We start from the raw sequence: 17,056 nt of genomic DNA on the forward strand, positions 1-17,056 counted from the left end.
TCCTCCAGGAATATTCTCAATGAGACACAGAAAGATCCAGGGTGCTAAAAGTGATTCTTTTACTATTGCATCCAGGTACTCTCTTCGAATTCAACACTCAAAAACACAAGGCAGGAACAGGAGGCAGGAACTGCATAGCATCTTATGGTGTCCTTCAGTTTCTTCCCCTAATAGTTTCCCTGGTTCCCAGTGTAGCTTCTCCGCGTGACCATGCAGCAGTCTCAAAGGGCTGTGGAAGGAGCTTCCAGCAGCAGGCAGACAGAAAGCCTAATGTGGCATAGGGCTTCTGGACCCCTGGCTCCCAAGCCTCATCAGAGAATCTTTTGTTTGCTAGCAAATTTTCAGTTTAATTATGCATATGGGGAGTTTTTAAATCCTTAGCTTTCCCGATTGCCATGCTAATACACAATTCAAACATCTACAAGCAGAGCAATTGAGGCCAACATGATAATTATACTGACATTTTTCCCCCTTTATTTGGCCAAGGACCCCCACTGAAGTTCTTCACTTCCACAGTCTTTTCCTATATTTCCTCCTGAAGAGTCGGGGTTCATTTAACTTGCTTTATTCCCTCAGGTACAACACTAGCAGGACCACACTGGCCACACCAATAAACAAAGATTCTCCACTAAGCAAACAGGGCAAAGTCTGACAAAGCCAGTCCACCAAATGCAAGCTTCAGAACAAGCGAGGCTGAGTAGGGGGTCAGAACTAACATTTTTTTGAGTATCTATTATGTTATGTGCCAGTATTCATGGTGCTGTAAGTAAACATCAATGTAATCCTAAAATCAATGCTATAAACACTGTATTATCATCCCCACTTTTATAGACGCAGGAATGATCCCAAAATGATCAAGTAATTTGCTCGACATCTCCTACAAACCACTAAGAAAATCACAAGCAACCTAACAGAAAAGTGATCAAAAGATATGAATATACATTTCACGGCAAAACAAACACATGTGCCAATAAGCATGAGAACAGGCATTTGGTATCATTAGTAGTCAGAGTAATGCAAATTAAAACCCCGATGAAATGACCATTTTATACCCATTCAACTAGGAAAAATGAAAAATCTAACAATTCCAAGTGTTGAAAGATTGTGGATCCACATTCCAATGAGAGTTAAAATGGGGGAAACCAACTTTGGAGAATTTGGAACTATCTCCTGATATTGAACATTCATATACTTTATCATCCACTAATTCTACTCCTACCCAAGAGAGATTCGTGCACATGTGCATGAAGAGTTATGTTCAATAATGCCAAAACAGCTCTTTTCACAACAGTAAAATCCTGAAAACACCCAAATGCCCATCAACAAGATAGGATATAAATACAGTATATTTTACACATTAGAATATTAAATAGAACAGAACAGATGTAGTACAATATATCATAACACAGATGAATCTTCTCAATAAAAAGTTTCAATGGATTACACACAACATTAGGTCCTTTTAGAAAGTTAAAAACAATTATAATTAAGTTTCCTTTTCAGAACACTAATGAATGGACTAAAATGACATATAAAGGAAAGTAAAGGAATGACAAACATGAGACTCAGGATGAGGTCAATGTAGGTGGAAATGGGATAAATGTGGGGGGACCCAAATGGTTATACAAAGGTTACTGTCAAAATCCTGGCTTTGACAGATGTAGTCTATGATGGCGGAGGAGTAGGAGATCTTAGTTTTGTTTGGTCCCAGGAATTCAGCTAGATAGTTATCAAACCATTCTGAATACCTGAAAACTCAATTGGAGATCTAAGAAAAGAACTGCTGCAACTGTACAAATAGAAAAGTGACCACTTTCTGCGAGGTAGGAGGTGCGGAGAGGTGAGTCTGAGGCGATATATGGGGAGATAGACAACGGGGGAGGGGTGGGGAGGGAGCCTCCAGAAGCTGGCTACCAGAAAATGATATAGTAGCAGAGCCCAAAGTCAGAACTTTTAGAAGTCTGCTCCAGTGAGGGACGTCCCTGCCTGAATGATGCTCAGGTGGTGAAGCAGGGCAGAGTCCTAGGTGGGACAGTGTGGTCTCAGGACCCTCGGGGTCACAGAAAGACCGGGGGTGCCTGAGTGCGGCAGAGCTCCCAGGTATGGAAGCAGGGAAGCTGGCTGCAAAGAGTGAGCTCAGGAGTGGGCTCTCAGCTCAGGGTTGCCATAAACTGCGACCGGTACCTCGGCTGGGCAACCGCTCTCTGAGCACGGGCCCATCAAGCAGCAGAACCAGAGAGATTCCCCACTTCCTCCCCCGGGACTAGGAGCACGGGTGCGCACCACATGAGTCTGCAGAGTTTGGAGACTCGAAGCAGGGTCACAGGTCATGTGCCTGAGATAGAAACGATCAATCACAGGCTGGGTGAGCACAGAGTGCAGACGGAGACCAGGGAGACGAGGGTAAGTGACTGCTTTTCTCTGAGGGTGCACTGAGGAGTGGTGGGAGGGCACGGTCTTTCAGCTCTGGGGCCAGAGATTGGGAGGCCGCCATGTTCATTCTTATGCTCTAAAGCTGTGCTGAAAGCCTTCAGGGAACAAAAGCCACATAGAGCAATACAGACTCATTTACACTTAGCCTGGCCCCCTGCAAGGGCAGTGCAATTCCACCAGGGGCAAAGACACCTGAGAATCAATGCAACAGGCCCCTCTGACAGAATATCAGCAAGAACATCCAGCCAAGACCAAGTTTACCAATCACACAGAACTACAAAACTCCAGCACTAGGAGAAAATAGTATGTAGAATTCATGTTTTTTTCCCCATGATTTTTTAGTCTTTCAATTTCAATTCTTTTTCTCTTTCCTTTTTTCAACCAATTTCTTATTTTATCAACTCTTTTTTAAGTCTTTTTTTAATTTTCATTTTTACAGTTACATTCTACCCTTTCAGTGTATTTAATTTTTGCATATATGTAAGTTTTTCTTTCTTTACAATTTTGGGATGTAATTTCTTCTAACAAACAGACCAAAATATACTCATGATATAGTGTATTGCTCTGTTCTGTTCACCTGTCTGTCTATATTCCTTCTTTTTTTTAATTTTTGTCTTTTAATTTTTCATTTTTAAAGTTACATTCTAACCTTCCATTTTATTTAATTTTATTTTTGTACATATGTAAGTTTTTCTTTCTTTACAATTTTGGGATCTAGTTTTCTAAAAAATAGACCAAAGTACACACAGGATCGAGTGTATTACTCTGTTCTGTTCACCTGATTATATTCTCTTTTTCTTCTTTTACTTTTTTTTTTTTTTTTGGTTTCAAGTCCCTTCTCATTTGTTTAGTGTATATTTCTCTGGGGTCATCGTTGCCATTTTAGTATTTTGTTCCCTCATTCATCTATTCTTCTCTGGACAGAAGGACAAGATGGAAAAACTCATCTCAAAAAAGAGAACAAGAGGCACTACTGACTGCCAGGGACCTAATCAGTATGGATATAAGTAAGATGTTGGAACTAGAGTTCAGAATAATGATTATAAAGATACTAGCTGGGCTTGAAAAAAGCATAGAAGACACTAGAGAATCCCTTTCTGGAGAAATAAAAGAACTAAAATCTAATCAAGTCAAAATTTAAAAGGCTATTAATGAGATGCAATAAAAACTGGAGGCTCTAACTGCTAGGATAAATGAGGCAGAAGAGAGAATTCGTGATATAGAAGACAAAATGATGGAGAATCAAAAAAGCTGAGAAAAAGAGATAAACAACTACTGGATCACGAGGGGAGAATTCAAGAGATAAGTGACACCATAAAGCAAAACAATATTAGAATAATTGGGATCCCAGAAGAAGAGGAAAGAGAGAGGAGCAAAAGGTATATTGGAGCAAATTAGAGTGAAGAACTTCCCTAATTTGGGGAAGGAAACAGGTATTCAAGTCTTGGAGGCACAGAGAACCCCCCCAAAAATCAATAAAAATAGGTCAATACCTCCACATATAATACTGAAACTTGCAAATCTCAGAGACAAAAGAAAATCCTGAAAGCAACTCAGGACAAAAGGTCCATAACCTACAAGGGGAGCAACATTAGACTGGCAGAAGACCCATCCACAGAGATCTGACAGTCCAGAAAGGACTGGCATGATATATTCAGGGTGCTAATGAGAAAAATATTCAGCCAAGAATACTTTATCCGGCAAGGCTGTCATTCAAAACAGAGAGATAAAAAGCATCTAGGACAAACAGAAACTAAAAGAATTTGTAATCACTAAACCAGCCCTGCAAGAAATATTAAAGGGGATCCTGTAAGTGAAGAAAGAGCCCAAAAGTAACATAGACCAGAAGAGAACAGAGACAATATACACAAACAGTGACTTTACAGGTAATGCAATGGCAGTAAAGTCATATCTTTTGATAGTTACTCTGAATGTAAATGGGCTAAATGCCTTAATCAAAAGACACAGGGTATCAGATCAGATTAAAAAAAAAAAGCAAGACCCATTGATATGCTGTCTGCGAGAGACTCACTCATTTTATTTTTATTTATTTTTTCACTTAAATTCAATTAGCCAATATAGTACATCATTAGTTTCAGATGTAGTGTTTAATAATTTATGAGTTGAGACTCATTTTAGATCCAAAGACACCTCCAGATTGAAAGTGAGGGGGTGGAAAACCATTTATCGTACTAATGGACATCAAAAAAAAGCTGGGGTAGCAATCCTTATATCAGACAAAATTGGATTTTAAACCAAAGACTGTAATAAAAGATGAGGAAGGACACTATATCAAAATTAAAGGGTCTATCCAACAAGAAGAACTAACAATTGTAAATATTTATGCTCCTAACATGGGAGCAGCCAATTATATAAACCAATTCATAATAAAATTATAGAAACACACTGATAATAATACAGTAATAGTAGGGGACTTTAACACCTCACTCACTGCAATGGACAGATCATCTAAGCAGAAAATTAAGAAGGAAACAAGGGCTTTGAATGACACACTGGACCAGATGGACTTCATAGATATATTCAGAGAATTCCATCCCAAAGAAACAGAATACACATTCTTCTCAAGTGCACATGGAACATTCTCCAGAATAGATCACATCCTGGGTCACAAATCAGGTCTCAACTGGTACCAAAAGACTGGGATCATTCCCTGCATATTTTCAGACCACAATGCTTTCAAACTTGAATTCAATCACAGGAGGAAATTTGTAAAGAACTCAAATACATGGAGGCTAAAGAGCATCCTACTAAAGAATGAATGGGTCAACCAGAAAATTAAAGAAGAATTTTAAACAATTCATGGAAACAAATGAAAATGAAAACACAACTGTTCAAAACTTTCGGGATGCAGCAAAGGCGGTCAAGAGGGAAGTATATAGCAACATAAGCCTTTCTCAAGAAACAAGAAAGTTGTCAAATACACAACCTAACATTACATCTAAAGGACCTGAAGAAAGAACAGCAAATAAACCCTAAACCCAGCAGTAGAAGAGAAGTAATAAAGAATAGAGCAGAAATCAATGAAATAGAAACCAAGAGAACAGTAGACCAGATCAACAGAACGAGGAGCTGGTTCTTTGAAAGAATTAAGAAGATTGATAAAGCCCTGGCCAGACATATCAAAAAGAAAAGAGAAAGGACCCAAATAAATAAAGTCATCAATGAAAGAGGAGAGATCATAAGCAACACCGAAGAAATACAATTATAAGAACATATTATGAGCAACTATATGCCAACAAATTAGGCAATCTGGAAGAAATGGATACATTCCTAGAGACATATAAACTACCAAAACTGAAACAGGAAGAAATGGAAAACCTTAACAGACCCATAACCAGCAAGGAAATTGAAGCAGTAATCAAAAATCTCCCAACAAACAAGAGTACAGGCCTGGATGGCTTTCCAGGGGAATTCTACCAAACATTTATAGAAGAATTAATACCTATTCTTCTGAAGCTGTTTCAAAAAAATAGAAATGGAAGGAAGACTCCCAAACTCTTTCTATGAGGCCAGCATTACCTTGATCCCAAAACCAGACAAAGACACCACCAAAAAGGAGAATTACAGACCAATATTCCTGATGAATATAGATGCAAAGATTCTCACCACAATACTAGCCAATAGGAGCCAACAGTACTTTAAAGGGATTATTCACCAAGACGAAGTGGGATATATTCCTGGGCTGCAAGCGTGGTTCAACATCCGCAAATCAATCAATGTGATACACTACATTAATAGAAAAGACAAGAACCATATGATCCTCTCAACAGAAAAAGCATTTGACAAAGTACAGCATCCTTTCTTGTTTAAAACTCTCCACAGTGTAGGGATAGAGGGAACATACCTCAGTATCATAAAAGCCATATACAAAAAAGCCCACAGTGAACATCATTCTCAATGGCGAAAAACTGAAAGCTTTTCCCCAAAGGTCAGGAACACAGCAGGGATGTCCACTCTCACCACTATTGTTCAACATAGTACTGTAAGTCCTAGCCACAGCAATCAGACAACAAAAAGAAATCAAAGGCATCCGAATCGGCAAAGAAGTCAAACTCTCACTCTTTGCAGATGATATGATACTTTATGTGGAAAACCCAGAAGACTCCGCCCCGAAACTGCTAGAACTCATATAGGAATTCAGTAAAGTGGCAGGATATAAAATCAATGCACAGAAATCAGTTGCATTTCTATACACCAACAACAAGACAGAAAAAAAAGAGAAATGAGGGGTCGATCCCATTTACAATTGCACCCCAAACCATAAGATACCTAGGAATAAATCTAACCAAAGAGGCAAAGAATCTGTACTCAGAAAACTATAAAACACTCATAAAAGAAATTGAGGAAGACACAAAGAAATGGAAAAATGTTCCATGCTCATGGATTGGAAGAATAAATATTGTGAAGATGTCAGTACTACCCAGCGCAATCTACACATTTAATGCAATCCCTATCAACATACCATCCACTTTTTTCAAAGAAATGGAACAAATAATCCTAAAATTTGTATGGAACCAGAAAAGACCCCGAATAGCCAGAGGAATGTTGAAAAAGAAAAGCAAAGCTGTGGCATCACAATTCCGGACTTCCAGCTCTATTACAAAGGTGTCATCATCAAGACAGTATGGTACTGGCACAAAAACAGACACATGGATCAATGGAATAGAATAGAGAGCCCAGAAATGGACCCTCAACTCTACAGTCAACTAATCGACAAAGCAGGAAAGAATGTCCGATGGAAAAAAGACAGTCTCTTCAACAGATGGCAATGGGAAAATTGGACAGATAGTGTAGAAAGGCAGGAACGATATTACCAGTCTCACAGATACTTGTGGGCAATACACAGACTGACGTAGGCTGGAACACTGGAGCTACTCTGTACTGCCAGTGTCCCCAGAGGGGAGAGCTTCATCCTCCCAGCCTCAGGTTCCTCAGCAAATAAGGACTGGAGATGACAAAAAGGTGAGATCATCATGACTGATACTTTTAGTTGCTTATAAGCCACAGTTTTACCAACATCATTTAATATGATCCTCACTATAGTCTATGAGACATGAATTATTATTATTCCCAATTTAAAGATGAAGTGATTGGAAGAAAGATAGGTTAAGAAATTTCCTCACACAGATCCATTATATCTCAATTAAAAAAACCCAAACAAACAGTAAGAAACTTCCCCAAGGTCATACAACTCTAATGGAAGAGTACTGAACCCAGCTCTTCCTGCTCAGTTACCTAAGCTCTTAAGGGCTAAGATATACACACATACACATACATATAGACACCACATATATAACCACAAAACCCATATATGAATAAATATGCTTAGATATACACATGATATATACTCATGTGTATAGACATACATGTAGATACATTCATACACACATGCACATCCACATTCATTATACTTACGTATAGACACACACTCATACATACACCTCTATACAGACATACATACTCCAACACACAGGTACAGATGCACATAGGTATAGACACATAATATAGAGACACACACTCAGGCACATATATGTAGACACACACACACAATGTACAAACACACCCACACAAAATGTTGCCTAGCTTTTCCAGCACTGCTGGAGAGATTCATTACCTATTGTTAAAACCTTCCTGTCCCTTCTCCCACCAGCACCCATCCCATACAGTTGTCCGTGTGAGAAGCAACTTGACTTCAAATAGATCTATTTCCCTTGGAGCACCTGGCCCCGTGACTTTCATCCAGGGGCTCCTAGGTATAGCCCTGGTTCGCTTTTTCAGCATATGCTTCCCAGCATGGCCTGTTCCTCTGCATTAGCAGGCACAGGAGCCTCTGGCTGGCCTCACTTGCTGCTCCTCTGGAGGGAAATGTCCACATCGAAGACTGGCCTCACAGAATGAGCCAGGTGGAAGCTAACTTGTCAATATTTGTAATCAGATCTCTCTAAATTCAGAAAAATCCACCAAGCGTTTTTGGTGTGACACAAACAGGTGAACAAAAATCTAGTTTTACTTAGATTGATATATAGTGGATGGAGTCTGGAGTGTAACCATGGTTAATGAATGGTAGCAACTGCTATTATAAAAAAAAATAAGACTCACTATTATTACTTGTAAAGAATCAAGTTTTCCTAAATTTGGCTTTTGATATCTTAATTCTGGGGCTTTTAAATGCCTAAATACAAAGTTCTGCAGTAAGTTTAGGTTCAGTTATAAGAACATTCTCTCAAATTGGACTTTAAGAGGCTAGGGACTCTGGAGAATGATGAAACAGTAAATACGTTACAATGTTCAGCATTTTCTGTTGATGTAAATAAGTGAGATAGATGTAAGAGTTGGAAATGGGATACAGAACCCACTGAACCTCTCAAATACGTGAGACCTGGGTGTATCTATTAGTAGGGGAAAAGTGAACAGGGTCCCCTTTCCCCTCCTCAGACACACACTCCAAGATTTAGTTCTGCCACATCCCATCGAACACTACTCAGGTCTTCCAAGCACAAAATTTCACTTTTTTAAAAGACGAAGACATCGTGGTTTCACCTATACCTTTCCGATAAAAGGGAGAAAAGGAAAAGAGAAACAGAATAAAGATCTAGAATGCTGAAATTTTGTCAAACTAGAAAAATTTGCTTTTTTTGGTGTCTCAGTGGAAAGCCCCCCAGTGATTTCAAATCCAAGGGCCATCAGGATTGGCTCTCAAATTGAATCCCAAGGCAGTGGGGCTCCAGAGTCACTAAATTTTGCTCATCCATCAGAAAGGAGATGCAGTAGGAGGCTGTAATGTGATACCAGGCTAGAAAAAGTGCTAAACACAGAAGAGACTGGAACAACTTCACAAATCTTCATTCCGCAGAGAGTAGAAAGCAGGTAGAGGGGACAGGCGGGGAGGGCGGGGGTCTTGGCAGCTGCCTCGTGGCAGCTAGGGGAGCTACGATTGAAATATCTATTTCCACAGAGAACAGATTCACACCTGGAGCCCACCATTTAATTTCTCCCAACACTAAACAGATGCTTACTTTCTAGATGCTAAACAATGTATGCTTAAATATATTCTAAACCTAACGGTTTCTAAACACAACGAATGCAACTCGGTATTTTTTACAACGGCCAAAATGGTTCTAACAGGGAATATTAGTGCCGGAAAGGACCAAAGAAATGAGCTCTCATCGCCCTCCTTTTTAGGAAGGAAGAAACTGAGTCCCAGACAGTTAAGCGACTTACTGATTCAACACAAATAGTCTGCGACTGACCTGGAAGGAGGACCTCAGTGGTGATTTTCACTTTAAATATTTTAAGCTCATAAAAACGTACATGTCCCATGGAATTACAGGAGCTGTTAAGAAGGTGTAAGTGCCAACTAAAAGCATTTCCCAGGGACCCCTGAGTCATGAGCTTGGGCCACACTGATGCTGCAATTTCAGCAGGGCCAGGAAAGGGGTCCCCGAGGGAGTCGCTGGCCTCTCCCAGGAATGGGGAACCACTGTGAACATCCTGGCAGAGAGAGTGGCACAGAGGAAGGCGAAGAGCACCATGCCAATGAGATGCACCTGACATCTTCCAGAGACAAGCTGGTGAATAAAGGAGAACCTGGAAGGATTCTGGAATTCCCGAGATTCTGCCAGAGAGAAGAGTCAGGGAAGTAATATTTTTGGCCTATTTTTAGTACACTGTTCAACTCCCACGCAGGATGGCTGAGACCAGCAGGTCATACAACCACTGTAGCATACACAGAGCAATAGTCTTGACCATGCACCTGATACTGGGCAAGGCAGCCCGCACAGGTAAGCTCTTAGGAACTTCCACCGGCCTCACCCGCTAGGCCTTCATGTACCCACCATATCAGAGAAGCCCGGAGAAGTTCCGAGACCCGTGGCAGCGTTACAGTTTTATTCTGGGTCTACTAACTCGGGAGCCACCCTGGGAGAGTCACTGGCCCCATCATGACCCATTTTCCCAAATCACTATCTAAATGGGTCATCCAGAATAGCACAGTTCAAAATCAACCGGCATTTTCCTTCCTCCTTGTTTTCAGAACATCATCTGGATACAGCCGACATAGGAGAAAAAAGTTTCTTTCAAGAAAATCATGTCCCAAGCTTTTCTCTGAACATTTTAACATTTCTGAAATCAGGATGTGAAACTCATTCATACATTCAATGTGATTGTGTTTTCTCCCCTGAAAAGCTGTTATTAAATTGGTGGGGTAAGAGCATCTGAGTCTCAAAGAGTGATCTTATTTATTTTTAGGGGATAAATGCCTTTGAAAATCTCAGATGAACCATTGTAAGGGGTGTGGTCCTAGAAAGTAATTCTTAAATGCTTACCTAACATGTTGCTGGCCTGAACTGTGCCTTCTCTATATAAGCTTTCCATCTATAATGCAACTGGGAATGAGGGTCCTTTTGGTGCTGAAAATCTGGGGTCTTTCTTTCCTAGACTCTGTCACTAAGGATCAGCTTGGGCCTATCTGTGGCAGATCCAAAATTCCTTGAAGGGCTCGGCTGCAGCAGAATGTCATTGCATTTGATACAGGTGCGATCTGAAGGCATCCAATATGGGGGGCGAGGCATACTTTGTTGTCATGGTATTGAGTTTAAGATTAGCTGATAATCTAATTTTCTCTAAGGAGTCACCAAAGTTTAACTTAAATATTGGGTTCACTTCATAGTTTTACAAAATTAAGCTCTCTGGATCTTTCTCATCTATAAAGTAGGATTAATAGCACCAACAGCAGATAGGTACTATAAAGACTGTTGCCTGTTAATAAAAATTATTCCAAACCTCTTTGTGAAATAAAATGAAAAGTAAAAAAGATTGTGGCATGTAATAGATGTTCAGTAAATGTTAATTACCTTCCCTGAGTAATATTTTATGCTTCTTCCTATCATAAAGAGGAGACTCTCACCACTCCAATCAATACATATATGAAAATAACTTGGACCACCAATGGTGAGACACCCCAAAATACCAAAGTATTTCATCTGCTTCAAAAGCTGTAAAGTGAAAATCTGTAGCGAATTAAAACAAGAGGTACACAGCTTCAAAGAGAAGGCTGATTTGAATGGGGAAAAAAAATGAATATAACGCTAAGTCCAGCATGAGACGATGACTCAGAAAATTGGACTCCACTACCGTGTGACTCTTACTGTACCAGTCAATGGTTGCCTTGTGTAGGGAAGGGTGAGATTTCCCCAAATTAATAGAATGATCCTTTCATGGCTTCAGGAATTGTGTGTAACTTTTCAAGAAACAAGACTCACCAACGGAAATTAAAAGAGGAAAATAAGTACATAGGCTAGATGCGGTGGTTACGTTTTAGTTTTTTTTCTTTTTGAGCTCCTAATAATTTCGCCTGATTGGACTGTGCAGTTTGTCAGTTACAGAAAGGAGACTCTGCATGTTGGTTGTGGTGAAAGTTATCACCAACCTGTGATCATCTCTCTACTTATTCCTGCTACTGAAATCATAGAGAAAGATATTGAATACATATTTTTGAAACAAGTAATGCAAATACAGATCTATTTAAAATATAAATGAGTCTGTGGTATACTCCTCTGACCGTGTTTATCCTCAAACGGAACCTCACAATTCTGCCATGCTACTATTGTCCATTAGGAACCCAGATCCTTTTTCCACTTTGCTTTGCTCTGCTCTGTCCTAGGGAGTTGGATGGGAGGGTCTACCCCTATGAAGCACATCATTCAGGCTGCCCGACCCTCTCACTTGGGTTGGCTTTGGCCATTAGGAGGGAAGAAGCAGAGGAAAGAGAGGGAGGTGGGGGTATTTTCCTCAGGCTTCCTCCCTGTTTTAGTGTCTGTCACTGGCCGCATCTGTCTCCAGGACAATTCCTGTTAGATGGTCTCCCTCCTCCTATTTCAGCTCACTGTGGGCTCTGTTAACAGTTTCCCCCCCTTACCATTTCAGCCTAGGAGTGGTGACGGCTTCCTGCTATTCTGGTCCTAGTGACTCAACATTCTGTAACATTCCCTGCCTTACATTTTCCAAAACTCACAGCCGAACATGCCTCCTGCTTTCTGTGATGGTTCTGATTGATATGTCCACAAGTAAGCTAATAGATATTAAAATTTGTTCCTTGCTTCCAATAATTCAGTTAAGGCAAAATTCTATATTTTAGCATATGCTGGGTTTGTTTTTTTAAATTCATTTATTTGACCAAGCTATACTAGACAGAGAAGCAGAAAGACTGAAGGATCATATAGTATGGGTAAGTTGTCTACATATTTTAAAAATATTGGGGCGCCTGGGTGGCTCAGTCATTGAGAGTCTGCCTTCGGCTCAGGTCATGATCCCAGGGTCCTGGGATCGAGCTCTGCATCGGGCTCCCTGCTCCACGGAAAGCCTGCTTCTCCCTCTCCCACTCCCCCTGCTTGTGTTCTCTCTCTCGCTGTCTCTCTCTGTCAAATAAATAAATGAAATCTTTAAAAAAAAATCAACAAATTTTATTGCATTATGTTTTCCTGTGTGTGGCACTGTTTCCAATAAACAGGATGTTGTGTATGGTAATTTAAGTTATTTCCAAAGATAATGATTTGGCAGCTTGGTTATTCGGTGTGCTCCATGAAGCCTGACAACATGACACATTTACAGGCAGGTGTTGGAAAAACAGAGCTGATATTCAAACTCTTGGTGTCACAGGTAGTTACAGTCATCATTCTGTAATCTGTTCCGAACCCTCACAATGATTTTGTCCTCTACCTGCACATGAGGCAGCCGTACAACTTTAACTCTTTAAAATCTCCTGAGTGGATATGAATACATTACATATTTCGGTTTAGAACACTTAAAAAATTCATTAAAATAGGTTTCGATATATATCTTGGAAATGAAATTTAACCCATATAAGTCACTATCCCTGTCAGAAATTAATTAAAGAGAATAATTTCATGCAACTTTGAGGAAATAGCAATGATCAGGAAGAAGCAGGGAAGGGTAGGAATTAATTACATGACCATGGGCCTTGTAATTGGAAAAAGACCATCCTGCACAAAGTACACTGGCGACACAGACCTAGAACAGACACAGTATTCTACTCCTGTCCTTTCCTGCTTCTCCTTCCTCATGACATCCACAGAAATTTCCATATGATGTAAAAGCAACCAAAAAAAGTTTCAAAGGATGAGAGAGAGAGAGAGAGAGAAAGTGGGAGAGGGAGACACAGGGAATTTTAATTCTGGAGAGGAGCTAGGCTCTTATAATCTATTAATGCCCTTAATGTAATGAAATAAATCTCTAAAATAAATTTCCATATGACATGAAAATGAGAACAAAGATGAAAAGAAAAACAGCTATAATTATCACAATAATTCTCCCCATATTCTGAATGCAAGCCTATTAGAAATACCTGCCTGTAAGAAATACTGTAAGAAAATACCCATCCTCATTCTGACAAGAGTAAAATGCAGCTCCCACAAAGGAGCACTAAAATTACACACTTTGAAACAATATTCAGCTTTACAGATAATGAACGGAACACACATTTAAATAAATATAAAGTACCATCTCACATTTACTGACCTAGGAAACACAAATGAAAATAATCTACTGTTGGCAGGAGTTACAAGGATTCATACAAATTCCTGTGAATGAGTGCAGTGAACTTGGAGAACAACCACACAATAGTCAGCAAGAGTCAAAACACTGATCAGCCTGGGACCTAATAATTCCAACTTTAGAATCAGGACCCTCAGATGCAACTTGAAAGGAAAAGAAAGTCGTAGGTGCAAATTGTATGTATGTTTTTTAACATGCCTTCAATAATGTGGAAATAGCCTTTTTCCAGCTATAAGTGAGTAAGCAAAAAATGATACGGTATTATGATCAAATAAAATATTTTGAAATTTGAAATATACAAACTATGTACATGTTGGAAAAGTATCTCTAAAGCAATCTTGAGTGAAAAAAGTAGAATAAAATGGTTGATCCATTCACTTATTCAATAAGTATCTGTTAAATGCTTACTACTTTCCCTGAGATTTAAGTACTCATCCCATGTTCATTTATCATGAACATTTCCAAGTACACTGGCCAAGGTCACAAAGGTGTTAGTGGTGAGCAAATGTCAGGGGTCTGTTACTGATACTAAGCCTCTAACAGCAAAATATTGTCTCTCCACTAGAATTAAAGTGATAGGTTCCTATTTCCACAGGCTTTATGATGAGTTGGAAAAAAAAAAACAATTTAGCCAAATAAAATCTTGAGACTTGCAAAGTAGAATTCATTAACAAATATGACGACTTTATTTTTTGAAGAAAAATGAGGTGTGGGAAAGTCATTACAAGATGTACTTCTAGGCACCCAAGTATTTATGATTTCTTCATTCAATAAAAAATGTATTACTCTGTAGACAAGAAAGTGTATTTAATTTGAGTGATGGGTATTTAAATACTTGCGCTATACTGCACTTAGAGGGATGGAGGCACACTATGTTTCCATAAATAATTAAATGAGTACTATAGCTAGAGACATAAAAAGAATGGATCATAATTCCCTCTATCCATGGAGGAGAATTCAAAGCTGTCTTTATGGTGTCAACTCATTACACAGTGTACTCGTATAAATGCTAATGATTCTAGGAAACCATTAAAATATTCATCAATCCATATCGGACTTCCTTCCCTGTCAAACCCTCCCAGCCTCCTCCACCCATAAAAGAACTTACTATAAACATACTTGAGTCTCTTGTAAAAGACTAGTAAGAATGGTGTTTGGTTTATAATAATATTGTTATTTATCTCTTATTCGAGGTGATCATGACTTGACAACATAAAATATAGCTATACAGCAAGTAATGTAATATATCTTTTTTGATCATGTAGCTGTAAAGCATACAAAGATATGGAGCTCCATTAAGCACATTTAATTATGTTTAGTTGACTCTTGAGCTCTGTGGAGTCTCATCTGAAGTTGTTATAAAAAGAAAATGTGTTTGAACAACAGCAACAAAAACCTTTGTAGAGTTTGTATATTCCTTAGTTTTCTCTGTTTTAATTGTCAATTTCCCAAATCCTAAATTTTGCCAATGTTTTCACTTTTTTTTTAGATTATTTATTTACTTATTTGAGAGAGCAAGAGAGAGCGAGAGAGCACAAGCAGGGGGCAGGGGCAGAGGGAGAGAGAGAAGCAGGCTCCCCACTGAGTAGGGAGCCCGACGTGGGGCTCGATCCCAGGACCCTGGGACCATGACCTGAGCCAAAGGCAGATGCTTAGCCACCCAGGCGTCCCTCTTCCAATGTTTGAGAAAAAAAGTTTTTCCAAAATATGTATATCTCTCCTCAAGTCTATGTACACTTTGCTTGGTTTGGGGGCTTTGGGTGGGCTGCTGCTGTTCTAAATGAGGATTCCTGCCAGGAGAGTGACTCTCTGATGCTTCAAGGACATTAATCAGATTCACAGCTGGTGGCACAGTGATCTGGATAAAAACACAGAGATCCTTTGATTATTTCAACTTATTTTTGCTAGAATATTTTTCTTCTGTCACTGTTCACTGAAGTAAAATGTGTTTTGTCTTCCTCGGGGTAGGCATCAATTTGAATTAAAAGAAGCAACTTGCAAGACCCATTTATTTTCCACTGCAGAGAAAGGAGATGGGGGAGTAGCAGAAAGAAGGCGCAGAAGTACAGAGAAGGAGGAGGGCCAATGCAAACTGCTCCATTCCTTTGAAGCTGCCTCTCACACTATCCCTTCCATTCTCTTTCTCACTCCTCTTGGGCTTACCCAGCTGGGCCAGGAGGAGACGAGGGCTGGCATCCCGGATGGAAGGAGAACAGTTCCCAAGGACATTGCTTAAGGACCCCAATGCATCCCTGACTCTGCAGAGTGATGCAGAGCTCAGGTAGTACCAAGGGCCCACACCTTCCCTCCATAAAACCCACAGCTGGGCCACCTCATATCTACGGGAATGGCTAAATCACAAGTACCCACCATACTGAGCCTGACAAAGATTCGGAGCAACTGGAACTCTCACGCATCACTGGTGGGGAGCCTCTCTGAAAGTTTGACAGTTTCTTATGAAGTTTTTACCATATGATCCAGCAGTCTTAGACTCCTGTACATTTACCTTAAGAAGTGAAAATTTATATTCACATACCAAAAAAATTATACATGAATGTTTATAATCACCAAAAGCTAGAAACAATTTAAATATCTTTCCAAGGGAAAATGAATAAACACACTGTTGTTTATCTAGGAAATGAAATTGTATTGTATGAATTATATCCACACAATGAAATAATACTCAGCAATAAAAAACAACATCCAACAACATGCAACAACTTGGATGAATTTCAAAGACATTATGCCGAGTGAAAGAAGCCACTCTCCTATGGTTACATAGGATGTCATATAAATGACTCCATTTATATGACATTCTAGAAAACACAAAAATAGAGTGATGGAGAAAAGATCAGAGGTTGCCAGGGCAACAGGTGGGGGAAGAATGTGACTACAAAGGAACAGCACAAGCGGGTTTTTTTTATAGTGGTGGCACCGGCCCACATCGTGATTGTGATGTTGGTTACATGAATCTATACATACTCAAAGAGTACATACAAACATTCAAATTTATTGTATGATACTTTAAAAA

The sequence above is a fragment of the Eumetopias jubatus genome, unplaced genomic scaffold (assembly GCF_037043125.1).
Source record: "Eumetopias jubatus isolate StellerSeaLion01/CBP00866 unplaced genomic scaffold, mEumJub1_p1.0 scaffold_16, whole genome shotgun sequence".
NCBI lineage: Eukaryota > Metazoa > Chordata > Mammalia > Carnivora > Otariidae > Eumetopias > Eumetopias jubatus.